Genomic DNA, 14,972 nt, shown 5'->3' with positions numbered 1-14,972 from the left:
GACTCAGGGACCCCATTTCAGTTCTCTAGGGCTGGCAAATTAATTGGCACTACAAGGTAGTTCTGGGAACACATAGCAGGACACTTTGGCGATTGCTCGACACCAGAGTCCTTCTGCGAATATGCAAGGAGAAGCTGCTCATGCCTTCCAACTGCCTGTCCTTTGCAGGCCAATGCTGGTCAGCAGAGACACACACACATACCCCTGTCTATCTAGTTTCTGTCTACCTAGTTTATTTATTTTTATTTGTTTATACTGACAGTGCGGAACTGGCCTCCCAGCCCTTCGCGTTATGCGGTCTAGCAAACCGATTTAAACCTAACCTGGCTTAACCATTTGAATAAAAAACATCTACAGCCCCAGCAGGAAATGAGCTGTTATTTTAAGTTGAGGGGTTGGCCAGAACTGAGACAAAATGTTACCATCTGCTTTTTCTACAACATTACCCAAATATCATAGTTTCTGTTCTACCTATTTTTATTATAAGAATCTATCAGGCACCAGCTGTTTAAAGGGACATCATCACTGTCGCTCTCCCTGAATTGTGACAGTCAGAAAGAGAATTGTTTCAGAAATTTTGCTATGTGTGTTGTCTGAGTAGCCACCCCACAGTTTCATTCAATGAATTTGGATGGAAGGAAATATTAATTTGAATTTTGGTTTAATTTGTGTTTAAACAGATGTGTTTAAACTAAGTAGTGGAGGGGAGGGGATGAACTGGAAATATAAGGATGGAGTTAAAGGGAAAGTGAAAATAAGAAAAGTTAAAAAAGGACAACAGAATCAATGGAGTAGAAAGCTCAAGAAGAGATCATACAGTATGGCCAAGTGAAATAGGAATTGATATGAAAGGGCAGGGGAGTAATGAATTAAAAGTATTATATATGAATGCACGAAGTATAAGGAATAAAGTAGATGAGCTTGAAGCTCAGTTGGAAATTGGCAAGTACGATGTTGTGGGAATAACAGAGACATGGCTTCAAGCGGACAGGGCCTGGGAAATGAATATTCAAGGATATACATCTTATCGAAAGGACAGACTGACTGGCAGAGGGGGTGGGGTGGCTCTGTTGGTGAGGAATGCTATTCAGTCCCTTGTGAGGGTGGACATAGAATCAGGGGATGTAGAGTCAGTATGGATAGAACTGAGAAATTCTAAGGGTAGAAAGACCCTAATGGGAGTTATCTACAGGCCCCCAAACAGCAGTCTGGATGTAGGGTGTAAGTTGAATGAAGAGTTAAAATTGTCATGTCGCAAAGGTAATGATACAGTTGTCATGGGGGATTTCAACATGCAGGTAGACTGGGAGAATCAGAATGGTACTGGACCCTAAGAAAGGGAGTTTGTGGAATGCCTCCAAGATGGATTCTTAGAACAGCTTGTACTGGAGCCTACCAGGGAGAAGGCAATTCTAGATATTGTGTTGTGCAATGAACTGGATTTGATCAGGGACCTCGAGGTAAAGGAACCATTAGGAGGTAGTGACCATAATATGATATGTTTTAACCTACAATTTGAGAAGAAGAAGGGAAAATCGGATGTGTCAGTATTACAGTTGAACAAAGGGAACTATAGAGCTACGAGGGAGGAGCTGGCCAAAGTACAATGGAACAATACCCTAGCAGGGAAGACAGTGGAACAACAATGGCAGGTATTTCTGGGAATAATGCAGAAGGTGCAGGATCGGTTCGTTCCAAAGAGGAAGAAAGATCCTAAGGGGAGTAAGGGGCGGCCGTGGCTGACGAGGGAAATAAAGGGCAGTATAAAAATAAAAGAGAAGAAGTATGACATAGCAAAGATGAGCGGGAAACCGGAGGACTGGGAAGCTTTTAAAGAGCAACAGAAGATAACAAAAAAGGCAATACGCCAAGAAAAAATGAGGTACGAAGGTAAACTAGCCAAGAATATAAAGGAGGATAGTAAACGCTTCTTTAGGTATGTGAATAGCAAAAAAATAGTTAAGACCAAAATTGGGCCATTGAAAACAGAAACGGGTAAATTTATTATGGGGAACAAGGAAATGGCAGATGAGTTGAACAGGTACTTCACTAGGGAAGACACAAACAATCTCCCAGATGTAATAGTGGCCAAAGGAACTAGGGTAAAGGATGAACTGAAAGAAATTTATATTAGGCAAGAAACGGTGTTGGATAGACTGTTGAGTCTGAAGGCTGATAAGTCCCCGGGACCTGATGGTCTGCATCCCAGGGTACTTAAAGAGGTGGCTCTAGAAATCGTGGATGCGTTGGTAATCATTTTCCAATGTTCTATAGATTCAGGAACAGTTCCTGCTGATTGGAGGGTGGCTAATGTTGTCCCACTTTTCAAGAAAGGAGGGAGAGAGAAAACAGGGAATTATAGACCGGTTAGCCTGACGTTAATGGTGGGAAAGATGCTGGAGTCAATTATAAAAGAGGAAATTACGACACATTTGGATAGCAGTAGAAGGATCAGTCCGAGTCAGCATGGATTTATGAAGGGAAAATCATGCTTGACTAATCTTCTGGAGTTTTTTGAGGATGTAACTATGAAAATGGACAAGGGAGAGCCAGTGGATGTAGTGTACCTGGACTTCCAGGAAGCTTTTGATAACGTCCCACATAGGAGATTAGTGGGCAAAATTAGGGCACATGGTATTGGGGGCAGAGTACTGACATGGATTGAAAATTGGCTGGCTGACAGGAAACAAAGAGTAGCAATTAACGGGTCCCTTTCGGAATGGCAGGCTGTGACCAGTGGGGTACCGCAAGGTTCGGTGCTGGGACTGCAGCTGTTTACAGTATACATTAATGATTTAGATGAAGGGATTAAAAGTAACATTAGCAAATTTGCCGATGACACAAAGCTGGGTGGCAGTGTGAAATGTCAGGAGGATGTTATGAGAATGCAGGGTGACTTGGACAGGTTGGGTGAGTGGATAAATGTATGGCAGATGCAGTTTAATGTGGATAAATGTGAGGTAATCCACTTTGGTGGCAAGAACAGGAAGGCAGATTACTATCTAAATAGAGTCAAGTTAGGAAAAGGGGAAGTACAAGATCTAGGTGTTCTTGTACATCAGTCAATGAAAGCAAGCATGCAGGTACAACAGGCAGTGAAGAAAGCTAATGGCATGCTGGCCTTTATAACAAGAGGAATTGAGTATAGGAGTAAAGAGGTCCTTCTGCAGCTGTACAGGGCCCTAGTGAGACCCCACCTGGAGTATTGTGTGCAGTGTTGGTCTCCAAATTTGAGGAAGGACATTCTTGCTATTGAGGGAGTGCAGCGTAGGTTCACAAGGTTAATTCCCGGAATGGCGGGACTGTCATATGTTGAAAGATTGGAGCGACTGGGCTTGTATACACTGGAATTTAGAAGGATGAGAGGGGATCTGATTGAAATATATAAGATTATTAATGATGGGTGAGTCCAGAACTAGAGGCCACAGTTTAAAAATAAGGGGTAGGCCATTTAGAACAGAGATGCGGAAAAACTGTTTCACCCAAAGAGTGGTGGATATGTGGAATGTTCTGCACCAGAAGGCAGTGGAGGCCAAGCCTCTGGATGCATTCAAGAGAGAGTTAGATAGAGCTCTTATAGATAGCGGGGTCAAGGGATATGGGGAGAGGGTAGGAACGGGGTACTGATAGTGTATGATCAGCCATGATCACAGTGAATGGTGGTGCTGGCTAGAAGGGCCGAATGGCCTACTCCTGCACCTACTGTCTATTGTCTATTGTCTATTGGCGGTGATAAATTCAGTCCCATTCCATTTTCTAAGCCTGTTTCCATTTCTATTACTGTCAAAAGAACAGAGAAATAAAGCACGTGTAGAATGAGGCTTCAGTTCAATCCCACACACGTTAAACTGACTTCCAATGTGTTTTCTTCCTGTTATTCATTTATTTGGTCAAATCTTCCGCTGCTTTCCATACAGGGATAAGTCTGTATACCTTCATCGACAGCAAACCATTTCACTATAGTCAAAGCTATTTAATCTTCAGGCTGCTGCTGTTCTGGGTGATGTGGGGTATGTTTGAATGTATTAGTTTACATCATCAACATCTTCCATCATTCCTTTGGTTCAAAACCTGAATCTTAATGTCTCTTAAAAATGTGGATAATTTTGTTTTAAGCTGCTCTCCCGTTTCACCCTTCACAATATGAATGATATGAAATCAAAGTTTTTCTGAACTTTTGAGAAGTAGATTGTCAGAGAGAGAGAGAGAAAACAAAACAGAATAAAAATTCCTGCTGAGAGTTTGGTGTTCTTTTCTCCAAGGAATGTGAGATAATCCCAATTTTGCCACAAGAAATTCAAAAGGACTCGGGGAAAGTTTCTGTGTAAGTAAATGAGAAATTACATTGGAGAACTTTTTATGTGTCAGGAACTATGTAACTATGTAAATAAGCTCTTTGAAAGAGAGAGAAGGAGAGAGCTCTGTCAGACCTACTACTTATTGTCTCTGCCTGTTTTCTTTGGCCTGAGTGTTAAAGATTAATTACACTGCAGAGCCTGAGGGTGTTAATGATTTATTGTTTTTCATCAAGAATCTTCATAAAATTATTAAGGGGTTTGTTTTTTGTTCTGTCTTAAGCTCACGTTTTATCCTTTCTTATCTGTTTTCTTCCTTTCTTTACTGAAGCAAATAATGACATGGTTGTTACAAACTTTTTGCAGTACTGGTCAATGCAGTGTACAATGTGAGGGTCCCTGTATCCTGGTGCAAGATTCACACTTACTAAATGTCATTAATTCCAAACTGATACTTCGGGAAACAATTTGGAGCAATTTAAATATCCTCTTCCTTTTTCAGAATAATGCTTTCCTAGCAGGCTAGGCCTTACAAACATAATGCATTTTGCACTTTTAATGTACTATCCTGTTGTTGATAATTAAATCACTCAAGAAAAGGGATGGATTGATAGGTTATAAAGGTCTGAAATAAGGTACAACATTCAACATTGACAAAGGGATTTTCTTGAATGCCTATATAAGCCATTCAGAGTTTAGAGAGCATATCTCAAGAGGATCGCTTGTGAATATTTGAACCTTTTTGTTAGCACTCACTCGCTTGGCTGAGTGCTAAAGAAAAGGTTGAGGCTGGGGATTTTCTCAGAGCCTCCTCCTTCATAGTGCAATGTGGTAGGACTCAAGGGATTGATCTGATCCATTGGAAATTAGGTCTCTCAGATCTGCACAGCAGATGCTGTGTTTGATATTTAATACTCAAGTAGTCCTGTGATGCCTCCTCACAATGGTGAGGCATCATCAGGAATGAGACTGGCTGATGCTACTCCCAGAATCCCTACAGTACTCATCATTCAACTGGAGTAGATGCTTTAGCTTGACAGTGAAGGGGGTTTAGGGATATGGTAGGCTGTGTAGTTATAGATTATGGTGGTGGATGACACTGCAGATGTTGATAGTCCAGAAAGCCTTCTAGATGTCCAATACTGAGCTGTCAGATCTGTTCTGGATTTATTCTCTTCAACATGTCTGTCATCCCTTTCAACATCATACAATAGAGGGAGTCATCGATGTAGAAATGGGATTTGTCTCCACAAGGATGCTCCAGTGGTCACTTCTAAATCATTGACAGAGCTATCTGTCATAGGTGGATTGGTGAGATTGAGGTCAAATGTGATTCTCCATGCTATTGTTCATTCACTCCCTGCCATAGGCTCAGTCAGGTTAGTCTCTTGTGGTGCAAATAACCACCTTTGGTGGTGGCCATTAAAGTCCCAGGAAAAATTCTGTGTCCTTGCTCCTCTCAGTATTTTCTCCAAGTGTTGATCAACATGGAAGGGCACAAATTTCTCAGTGGAAGAAAGCCTGATAACAGCAATCATGAGAAGGTCTCCTTGTCAATATTTGACCAAATGACATGAGACTGCAATCTGATTGAATTCAATGCTCAATTCAGTGCTCTACCCGACTGCTTTGACAACAATGTGCTCCAACTCTGGAGAGTCAATCCTTCATTTGGGACAGGATATGCCCAGAATGGTGAGGGAGGAGTCAGGCACATTTTCTGGCATAATTTTGTATGTTTAGCCATGTCACGTTGTTGCAAAATTATTCTATGGTTCAACTTCCACAATTTAGAAGACAATCTGAAATGTGTGTGAAGAGGACATTGCAACATCAACTGGACTAGAGCATGAGAGTGACTGCCCTTGTATCACAGCCACATTAGACTGAGTGTGGCATCAAGGAACATGAATGAAAAGAACAACAATGGGAATCAGAATGAAGGGCAGGAATGGTTGACCCATAATCTACACAAAAGAGTCAAGCATCCCAAAGCCTGAATGTCTCTGCAGCTGTTCCTCACAGCAGTGTCTTCAGATCAACCATTTTCCTCCAATCATAAAATCAGTAACGGGATCGCTACTGACAGAAAATTAATGGCCACTTTCACTTTTAACCCCTTGACTAAAACTTCGGCCCCCACCGATATGCCACCTAGTCCTCTGCACATTCAGTCAGGACTGATAAGTGACAGGTGATATTTGCAACTCATGTGTCAGGCAATAATATTAACATTGTTAAATCCTAATAAGAGTTAACATTGACCAAAAGCTCAAATGGATCAGCCAGTTAAATAGCTTGGACCCAGCATTAGGTCAGAGGCTTTTACATGGTGGAGAGTGACTTGCCTTCTGACAACTCCATGTCTTTGCACTATCTACACAGCACATCGTATCATAATATGGATACATAGGCCATTGTCAGCATGGTTTTCTCAAAAGAAAGTGTGTCTGACATGTCTGTTGGAATTAGTTGAATATATAACAAGCTGGATATTCAAAAGAGAATTGGTGGATGTTGTGTACTTGGATTTTCAGAAGACATTTGACAAGGTGCTGCACATGAGGCTGTTAATCAAGATATGAGCCGATGGTATTACAGGAATTATAGTAGCATGCAAAACACTGTGGTTGATTGACAGGAGGCAAAGCGGGGGAATAAAGGCAGCCTTTTCTGGCTGGCTGCTGGTGACTAGTGGTGTTCCACAGGGGTCTGTGTTGCAACTGCTTCTTTTACATTAAAGGTCATGACTTGGTGACAGAATTGATACCTTTTTTGACAAGGCTTCTGGACAATACAAGATAAGCGGAGGGATAGGTAGTTTTGAGGAAGTAGAGGGGCTAAAGAAGGACTAAGACAGATCAGGGAAATGGGCAAAGAAGTAGCAAACAGAATACAGGGTTATGAAGTGTGTGGTCATTCACTTTCTTTGAAGAAATAAAAGAGTAGACCACTTTATAAATGGAGCAAAAATATGATCGGATTTACAAAGGGACTTGGGAGCCCTTGTGCAGGATTCCATAAAGGTTAATTTGCAGGAGCAGTTGGCATTGAGGAAGGCTAATGTGATGTTAGCATTCATTTCAAGACAACTAAAATATAAAAGCATGGATGTAATGTTAAGGCTTTATAAAGCACTTGTACAGCCTCTCTTGGAATTTTGTGAGCGGTTTTGGGCCCCTTATCTAAGAAAGGATGTGCTGATACTGGAGAGGGTTCAAAGGAGTTTCAGGAAAAGGATTCCAGGTCTGAAAGGCTTGTCATATGAAGAGCATTTGATGGCTATGGGCCTGTACTCACAGTAATTCTGAAGAATAAGGGTGACCTCATTGAAACCTATTGAATATTGAAAAGTTTTAACAGAGTGGATGTGGAGAAGGTGTTTCCTTTGATTGTGGAACCTAAGACTAGAGGACACATCCTCAGAATAGAGGACCATCCATTTAGAATGCAGATGAGGAGGAACTTACAGCCCGAGAGTGGTGAATCCGTAGAATTCATTGCCACAGGTGCCTCTGCAGGAAACCTCATTGGGTATATTTAAGACAGAGTGTGATAGATTCTTGTCTAGTCAGGGCATAAAGAGCTAAGGGAGAAGGCAGCAGATAGGAGCTGAGAAGGAAAATGGATCAGCTATAATGAAATGATGGAGCAGATATGATGGCCCACATAGCCTAAATCAGTTCCTATATCTCTGGGCTTATAATATCTAATCATGAAATGCTCTCCACTGACTGGTTTGAGTGCAAATATCACTTGTCACTTATCAGGTCAAGGCTGAATTTAATCAACATCTGGGTGGCATACAGGCTGGGACTGCAGCATTAGCTGAAAGGTTACAAGTGGAACTGAACCTTCAGCATTTGACAGTGAACATCCCACATCTGCCTTTATGATGGGAGGAAAGTCAGTGATGAAGCAGTTGGGGTGAGGACTTTGCCCTGAAGAACTACTGCAATGATGATAAACAGAAGAGAATCTGCAAATCCATCATCCTGCAGTGATAATCTTGTTCTGGGTACTTCACTTTCCATTGTGCAAAGCATGGCTCCAATAATAGACAAGAGTATAGGCAATATGCCAACTCCACCCTCACTAGTCTGGTTATGTCCTGTCTGAAAAAAACTCTCTGGTGTTCTGGGCACATTGGTGTGCTGGCTGGGGAAAGGATCCCATAGTGTCTTGAGCACTGAATCGAGACACAGGGAAGTCTCATCACATGAGGTGAAGCGTGGACAGGGAGGCATCCTCCTGATTACAATCCCCTGGCCTCCATGCATTGATGAATCAATGTCCCCCATGATAAGCAAGTACTGAGAGAAGTACGGACACAGAATGTTCTCTGGGACTTTAATGACCATCACAAAGGGTGATTTGCTTGCACCACCACGTATTGGGTTGGCCAAGTCCTGAAAGACAGAGCTTCTGGACTGAGCCTGCCACAGACAATGAGTGATCAACAGCAGAGAGAAACATATTTAACCTCAGCCTCACCAGTCCACTGGTGGCAGATGCTTCTGTCAATGATCATACTGGTAGAAGTGATCACCCAGAGGATGTAAAATAGATGGCAGTGTACAGAAGTCATATTCTACAAATCTCTTCATATTTAAATTCCTTTGATTTCAATGGAAAAGAAACCAAACTTTATCAATGTATTGAGGGTGAACTCACTGTCACACTGTTAAGCCATCAGGCCTCATTAATGTTTCCTTCCCAACGATTTCAGTGAATAAATCTGTGGGGTGAATTTGCTTTGACAACCAATATGGCACAATTTCAGAAGCAATTCTTCTTCTCCCTGCCATAACTCAGGGAATGCACTGGAGATAATGTCCCTTTAAAGGTCAAGAGCTTGACAAATTCTTAAAATAATATGAGGTCAAACAGAAACAGTGTTATTTGGATAATATGATAGAAAATGCAAATGCAAATGTTCTGGGCTGTCCCTCTCCGTAAAATAACAGCTTGTATCCTGCTGGGGCCACAGATGTTTGCTATTTTCATACCCAAGCAGCAGATGATATGACCTGCACCAAAGCTCCTTTTTAAAATGGCGAAGCATTTTTTTATTCATAAAATTGATTATTAAAGTGGTTTGTTTCTCACACATTGACACAGCTCAATAACATCAAATTTCCTATGGAATTCTTTTTCAGTGTGTTACATTATAGACCTCTTCCATTAATAATTTTGTCCAGTTTGATTAAGCTGATTTGTGATAGTGATAGCTTTCATAGTCCTCTTTTTATTCCAAGGATCCTAAAGTTTTGTTTAAATTTTATCAATGACTGGAATGTAAGGTCTTAATATTTGGCAGTTCATTGATAAATAGTTGGAATATTAGAGTCAAATAATATTAATGTATTAGTACTATCAAAAATATCACTCTCTATGGTGTGAGGAATGATAATTTATAATTGAAACACTGGATGCAAACAATCATATTGTGGAAACAATACCCTAAGTGTTTAATTATATTCTTTGTATGAGGGAAAAGTTTTATAATCAGACTCGTTTTTAGTTTCATATGTCCTAGTAAGACTAACAAGTTATGGCAGAAAAGACTCATGAATGCGCTTTACAACTTTCACCCATCTAACCCCCTTACACTGAGGCAATCCCAGTCCACACAGGGGCATTTAAAAGCTCTACTATACAATTCCCTTATACACATTCTATAATATGAATTCCCTTTATTTATTGGCTCTTCTGTCTCATACTGACTTGTCTGAAACTCTAAAGCCAAATGTTTCTGTGAAAATCAATGTGTGGTTCATTTATGAAATTATTGCTGTGTAAGTGACTTTTAATGCCATTTTCCATGAAACGTTCCACCTTTGCTGATGAGTGAGAATCAACTAAAATACAGTAATTAGCTGGATTGTATTTGTGCTGCTTTTGATGAACAGAACAATTTTGAGTATTTTTCTCCATTGACAAGTAGGAAAAAGTCTTGAATCTGTTCAGGAAGCTAAGATGCAAAGCCCCAAGTAATTTCACTCACTACCCAGAGCCAATGTGACAGAGTGCATAATTTAGTACAAAATCAGATTGTAGTGGTGGGTCTCCAAGTCCAATCCAGTGAAGGACAATGCGGGTCCTAACTAAAGTACATTCTGTATCCTTATTACATTCAGTATTTCTCTATGAAAGGAAAATTTGTTCTGAAGGCTAATATTCACCGAAGAAAAGAGGAATGAGAGGTTCTCACAGTAATTTCTAAAATTTCAGTGGGACTGGACAGAAACATTCCTAGGGAGATATCATCAATCACTGAAGAGGCAAAAGCAAAAGGTGGATTCCTAGTCATTAAAAATATCCAAGAAGAAGGTGAATACATTTCTAAGTGCCAAATCAATGAAGGAATCTGAAGAGGTTGGGAAGAGGTTCTGATGTAGCTGATCAAATGTGATAGTAGGTCCAAGGAGCTGAATGGCCTATTACTGTTCCTACTTTCACTGTGTCCATGTCTCTCTCTGTCTCCTGTTCCACCACTTCACCAGCCTGCCACTGCCTCCTTAATTTCTATTGCTGTCACCCTCAGACTTCATTGTGCCTCTCAGTTTTATCCCACCTACAGATCTGAAGGTCGAATCCACTAAACCCAAGAGCAACTCATTAATAGAAATGGGCAAAAGTGTGATACTCATAATCATCACTGAGGTACTCACTCACACCTATCTCCAGTCTGATAAATAACCTATTACTGCTACTCTCTATTTTATTCCTGTACCCATTTTAGGTGCAGAAACACGTTGCCAGGTCTTGTTGTTATCATTCCTGCCTCTGACAGCACTGTCCATATACGCACTGCACTCTGCATGAAATTACTCCTCAGGTCCCTTTTAATTCTCTTCACTTTGACTTTCAACCTAGGCCCTCTAATGTTTACTTCCCCATCATTTGGAAAAGGACCTTCTGGATTTGCCCTATCTATACGCACACTTCATATTTTATAATTTTGTAAGTCCACACTTCATTCTCCTGCACTTTAAGGAAAAGGTCCTCACCTACCCAACCTCCTCCTATAGCTCTCAGATATTACCAACATTCTCAGAGATTATCTTTGTTCTCTTTGCAGCTTAATGAGGCTGTTCCAAAACAGGGCAATGAACACTGTACACAATACTCCAGGTACAGCCTCAACCATGACTTTTTAACAGCAGTATAGTGTCCTGAGGCCTGACTGATTTGACCAGTGTGCCAAGTGACTTCTTTTCAATTGTTTATAGCTGTGATGACATTCAGAACATGATTTAATTTTGCGCCTAGGTCTTTCTATTCCACAACACTCAACAGAAGCTGAACATTTTCCATGAATGTCCTATCCTAGTATTATTTCTCAAAACATAATACCTTGGTGGCAAGGTGGAAATACCTTTCTAACAAAGGAGATGTATGCCACTTGTTCCCTCTGTTAGCGTTGCAAGTCATCCTTGGGCAAGATATAACCGCTACCTAACACCCCCACCCCCCGATCATGGCCATGAGAAGCCATAAGAGCGGCTGATGAATGCTAGTATGAGCAGCTGGTGCATATCACAATTCCAGGATATGCTACCACTGACTCCAGGCAGACAATTTCTCAAAAGTTTTGCTCACAGCTGGCGTCACTCAGCTTGGAAGAACACTGTCTAGAACAAGGCAATGACATACCACTTCCGGAGAAATATTTGCCAAGAACAATCATGGTCATGCCATGATTGCCCACATCATACATGGCACAAAGTGAAAAGAACGCAAAAAACAAGAACATTATAGCTATCTGGATTGAACACGGTTTGCCATTGCTTCACCCACTTACCCAACTGATCAATGTCCCCTGTGTGTTTTGACAAGCAAATCTTCACCACCATTAAATCTCATTCCTTAATATTTCAAGATGTTCACAGGCATAGATTGTAATAGAAACAAATCCAACTGTGGTAACTACAGAGCAGTCACCTGACTCACCACCACATGGGGAGTAAATGCCAGATTCCTCCTCAATCACATTCATCAGAAACCGTAGAGCAACTCCCTGAATCACAGTCTGAAATTCATTCATCCACAGAATAGGGGACATGATCTTCACTGTACAAATCCTCTCTGACTCCAACAATCGGAAGGGTCTATAGAACATACTTCTCAAATTTGGTTCACAGTCAAATTCAATACTATCTTACATTTGCTCTACACATATTTAAACACAGAGTCATTCTTTGTGAAGGCTAGTGTCAAACTTGCAGACTTTCCTGTTCACTTTCCTCAAACTGTCTTGCTCCTATGTTGCATCTTACCTCCAACAACAATTCTGAAGGAGTGCAGATAATCCCTAGAACTAACAGGAGACTCTTCAACCAACATGACTGCACATTTCAATCAAAGTTTCCCAAACTCAGTAGTTAACCTGCTTTGAACAGGTGATTCCAGCATTTATACATACACACAGAATTTTCGGCCCGAAACGTCGTCACTACCTCCTCCCATAGATGCTGTCTGGCCTGCTGAGTTTTGCCAGCATTTTGTGTTTTTATTTATTTATTTCCAGCATCTGCAGATTCACTCATGTTGCCTGTTAGTTGAAAAGGAGCATTTGGTTTTGAAGGAGGGTGCCCACCTGATGACCCCGATGAAGTAGCTACTCTCCTCGTCACCACTCCAAGCCTACTGCCAACATCGAGAGTGCTGACTTTATCATTGGGATTGAAACATCAAGTCCTAGTAGCTCTACTGATCTTCTGGAAGAAACCAGTGACTGCTGTGAAAGTGCAGCTGATGACAAGGGAAAGACCGTGTGACAGCTGAAGAGACAGCTGACAGGAGGAAATAGACCCCAATGGTGCTGTTATGGGCTAGCTACCCATAACAGCAGGCTCCATCACCTTGACAGGGCACAAGAGCCACCCTCATTTGGCTATGTAAAGTTTAAAGAGAAGTATACCCCCAGAGTCTGCGAGAGTGGAGGTGCAAGAAGGCTCTCTGACTGACCTCCCGGTAATGAACCTTGGCATGGACAAAACAATGAATCAAGAAAGTGCAATACTCTTGAGAAACCAGCAGCTGGACATGTTCTTCAGACCTGTAGGTGTGGCTGGACTAAAGTAACATCAATTTGTGGTCTTAAAATTCATCAAGGATGGAAGAAATGCTTGAAAATCTCCAATCTAGAGCCCCACATTGACCACATTCTGTTAAAAAGAAGGTCAAATCACTTGGATGAAACTCAGCGGAAGGAAGAAACTCACAGTCCACAGAGTACAAGCACCCTACGGGATCTGGAAGAGGTTTCAGGTACAAGCAGCCAGGCACAGCCAGGCACATCGTAAAGTGGAGAACATGCAAGGACGTAAACCGTTGGTGAAATGGCCGAAGTCTAACAGCAAGGAGTAGGAAACCATCAATGCAGATGTGAACTTGATCTTAAGTGGCATCAAGGGATCAGCAGAAAAGAAGTTGGAGAAGATGGACGACCTGATCTACAGCTATGGAAAGAAGAAATTCAGAGTGAAGGAACAAGTCAGCAAGGAAGACATGCCTCCTACCCCCAAATCCCGTCATCTCCAGGAAATTCAATGACTTATTAAAGAAAGAAGAGGCCTGAGGAAGTTGTGGAAAAAAGCAACAGCACAAGAAAGGGAGGGCATCAACCTCCTTCAAGAGGACCTTAAACAGAGGCTCTCGAAGTTGCGCAGAGCAAAGAATTTAAGGAAATTATGCAAAAAGAAGGAAAAAGCTAGAACAGTCTTCTACAAAGACCCCTTTAAATATATGAAAGGCATTTTCACAAAAGAGAAAAGCAGATCCCTAAAAACATCAAAAGAGGAGGTTGAAAGATATCTCAGAACCACCCACACTGATGAGCTAAAAGATGAACCAATACTTGTCCCGGCTGACATCCCACCAATCTCACCCCCACAACATCTATTTAACATCAGCTGAGTGAAGTAAAAAAGGCAGTGAAGAAGGCAAGATTGGCATCAGTGCCAGGCTCTAACGGTGTTCCATATTGTGTTTACAAGAACACCCTGGATGTTCTGCGATTCCTCTGGAGAAACAAGAGTGTTGTGTGGGAAAAGCAAGTTATCCCCAAAACCTGGAGAAGAGCAGGGGGAGTTCAGATCCCAAAAGAAAAGAATTCATCCACCATTGAACAGTTTCGCCAAATAAACCTTCTGAACATAGAAGGCAAGATCTTTTGTAGCGTGTTGATGCAAAGACTTACAAAATATCTGAAACAAAACAATTTCATTGACACATCAATCCAAAAGGCTGGTGTAGCAGGCTTCTTCGGATGCCTTGAACATACCAGCATCCTATGGCATCAGATCCAGACAGCTAAGAAAGAAGGAAAGGATCTGCATGTCTTGTTCCTCGACCTGGCCAATGCCTATGGATCAGTTCCTCATTTCCTGCTGTGGACTGCTTTTGAATTCTTTCAGGTGCCTGCAACAATAACAAATCTAGTAAAACACTACTTCCAGGATCTGCAAGTTTGTCTCACAACATCAGACTTCACCACAGTTTGGCAACCACTGGAAATAGGCATCATGGCGGGGTGCACCATCTCCCCATTGGCCTTCACTATGGCAATGGAGCTCATTATCAGAGCCTCAAAATGGGTTGCGGGAGGAAAATGACTTCTGTTTGGTCAAAGGTTACCACTGATACGAGCCTATATGGCTGATGTAACAA

Source organism: Hemitrygon akajei, chromosome 16 (genome assembly GCF_048418815.1).
Source record: "Hemitrygon akajei chromosome 16, sHemAka1.3, whole genome shotgun sequence".
NCBI classification, from domain to species: Eukaryota; Metazoa; Chordata; class Chondrichthyes; order Myliobatiformes; family Dasyatidae; genus Hemitrygon; species Hemitrygon akajei.
The sequence above is the reverse complement of the archived record's forward strand: the minus strand, read 5'-3'. Positions refer to the sequence as shown.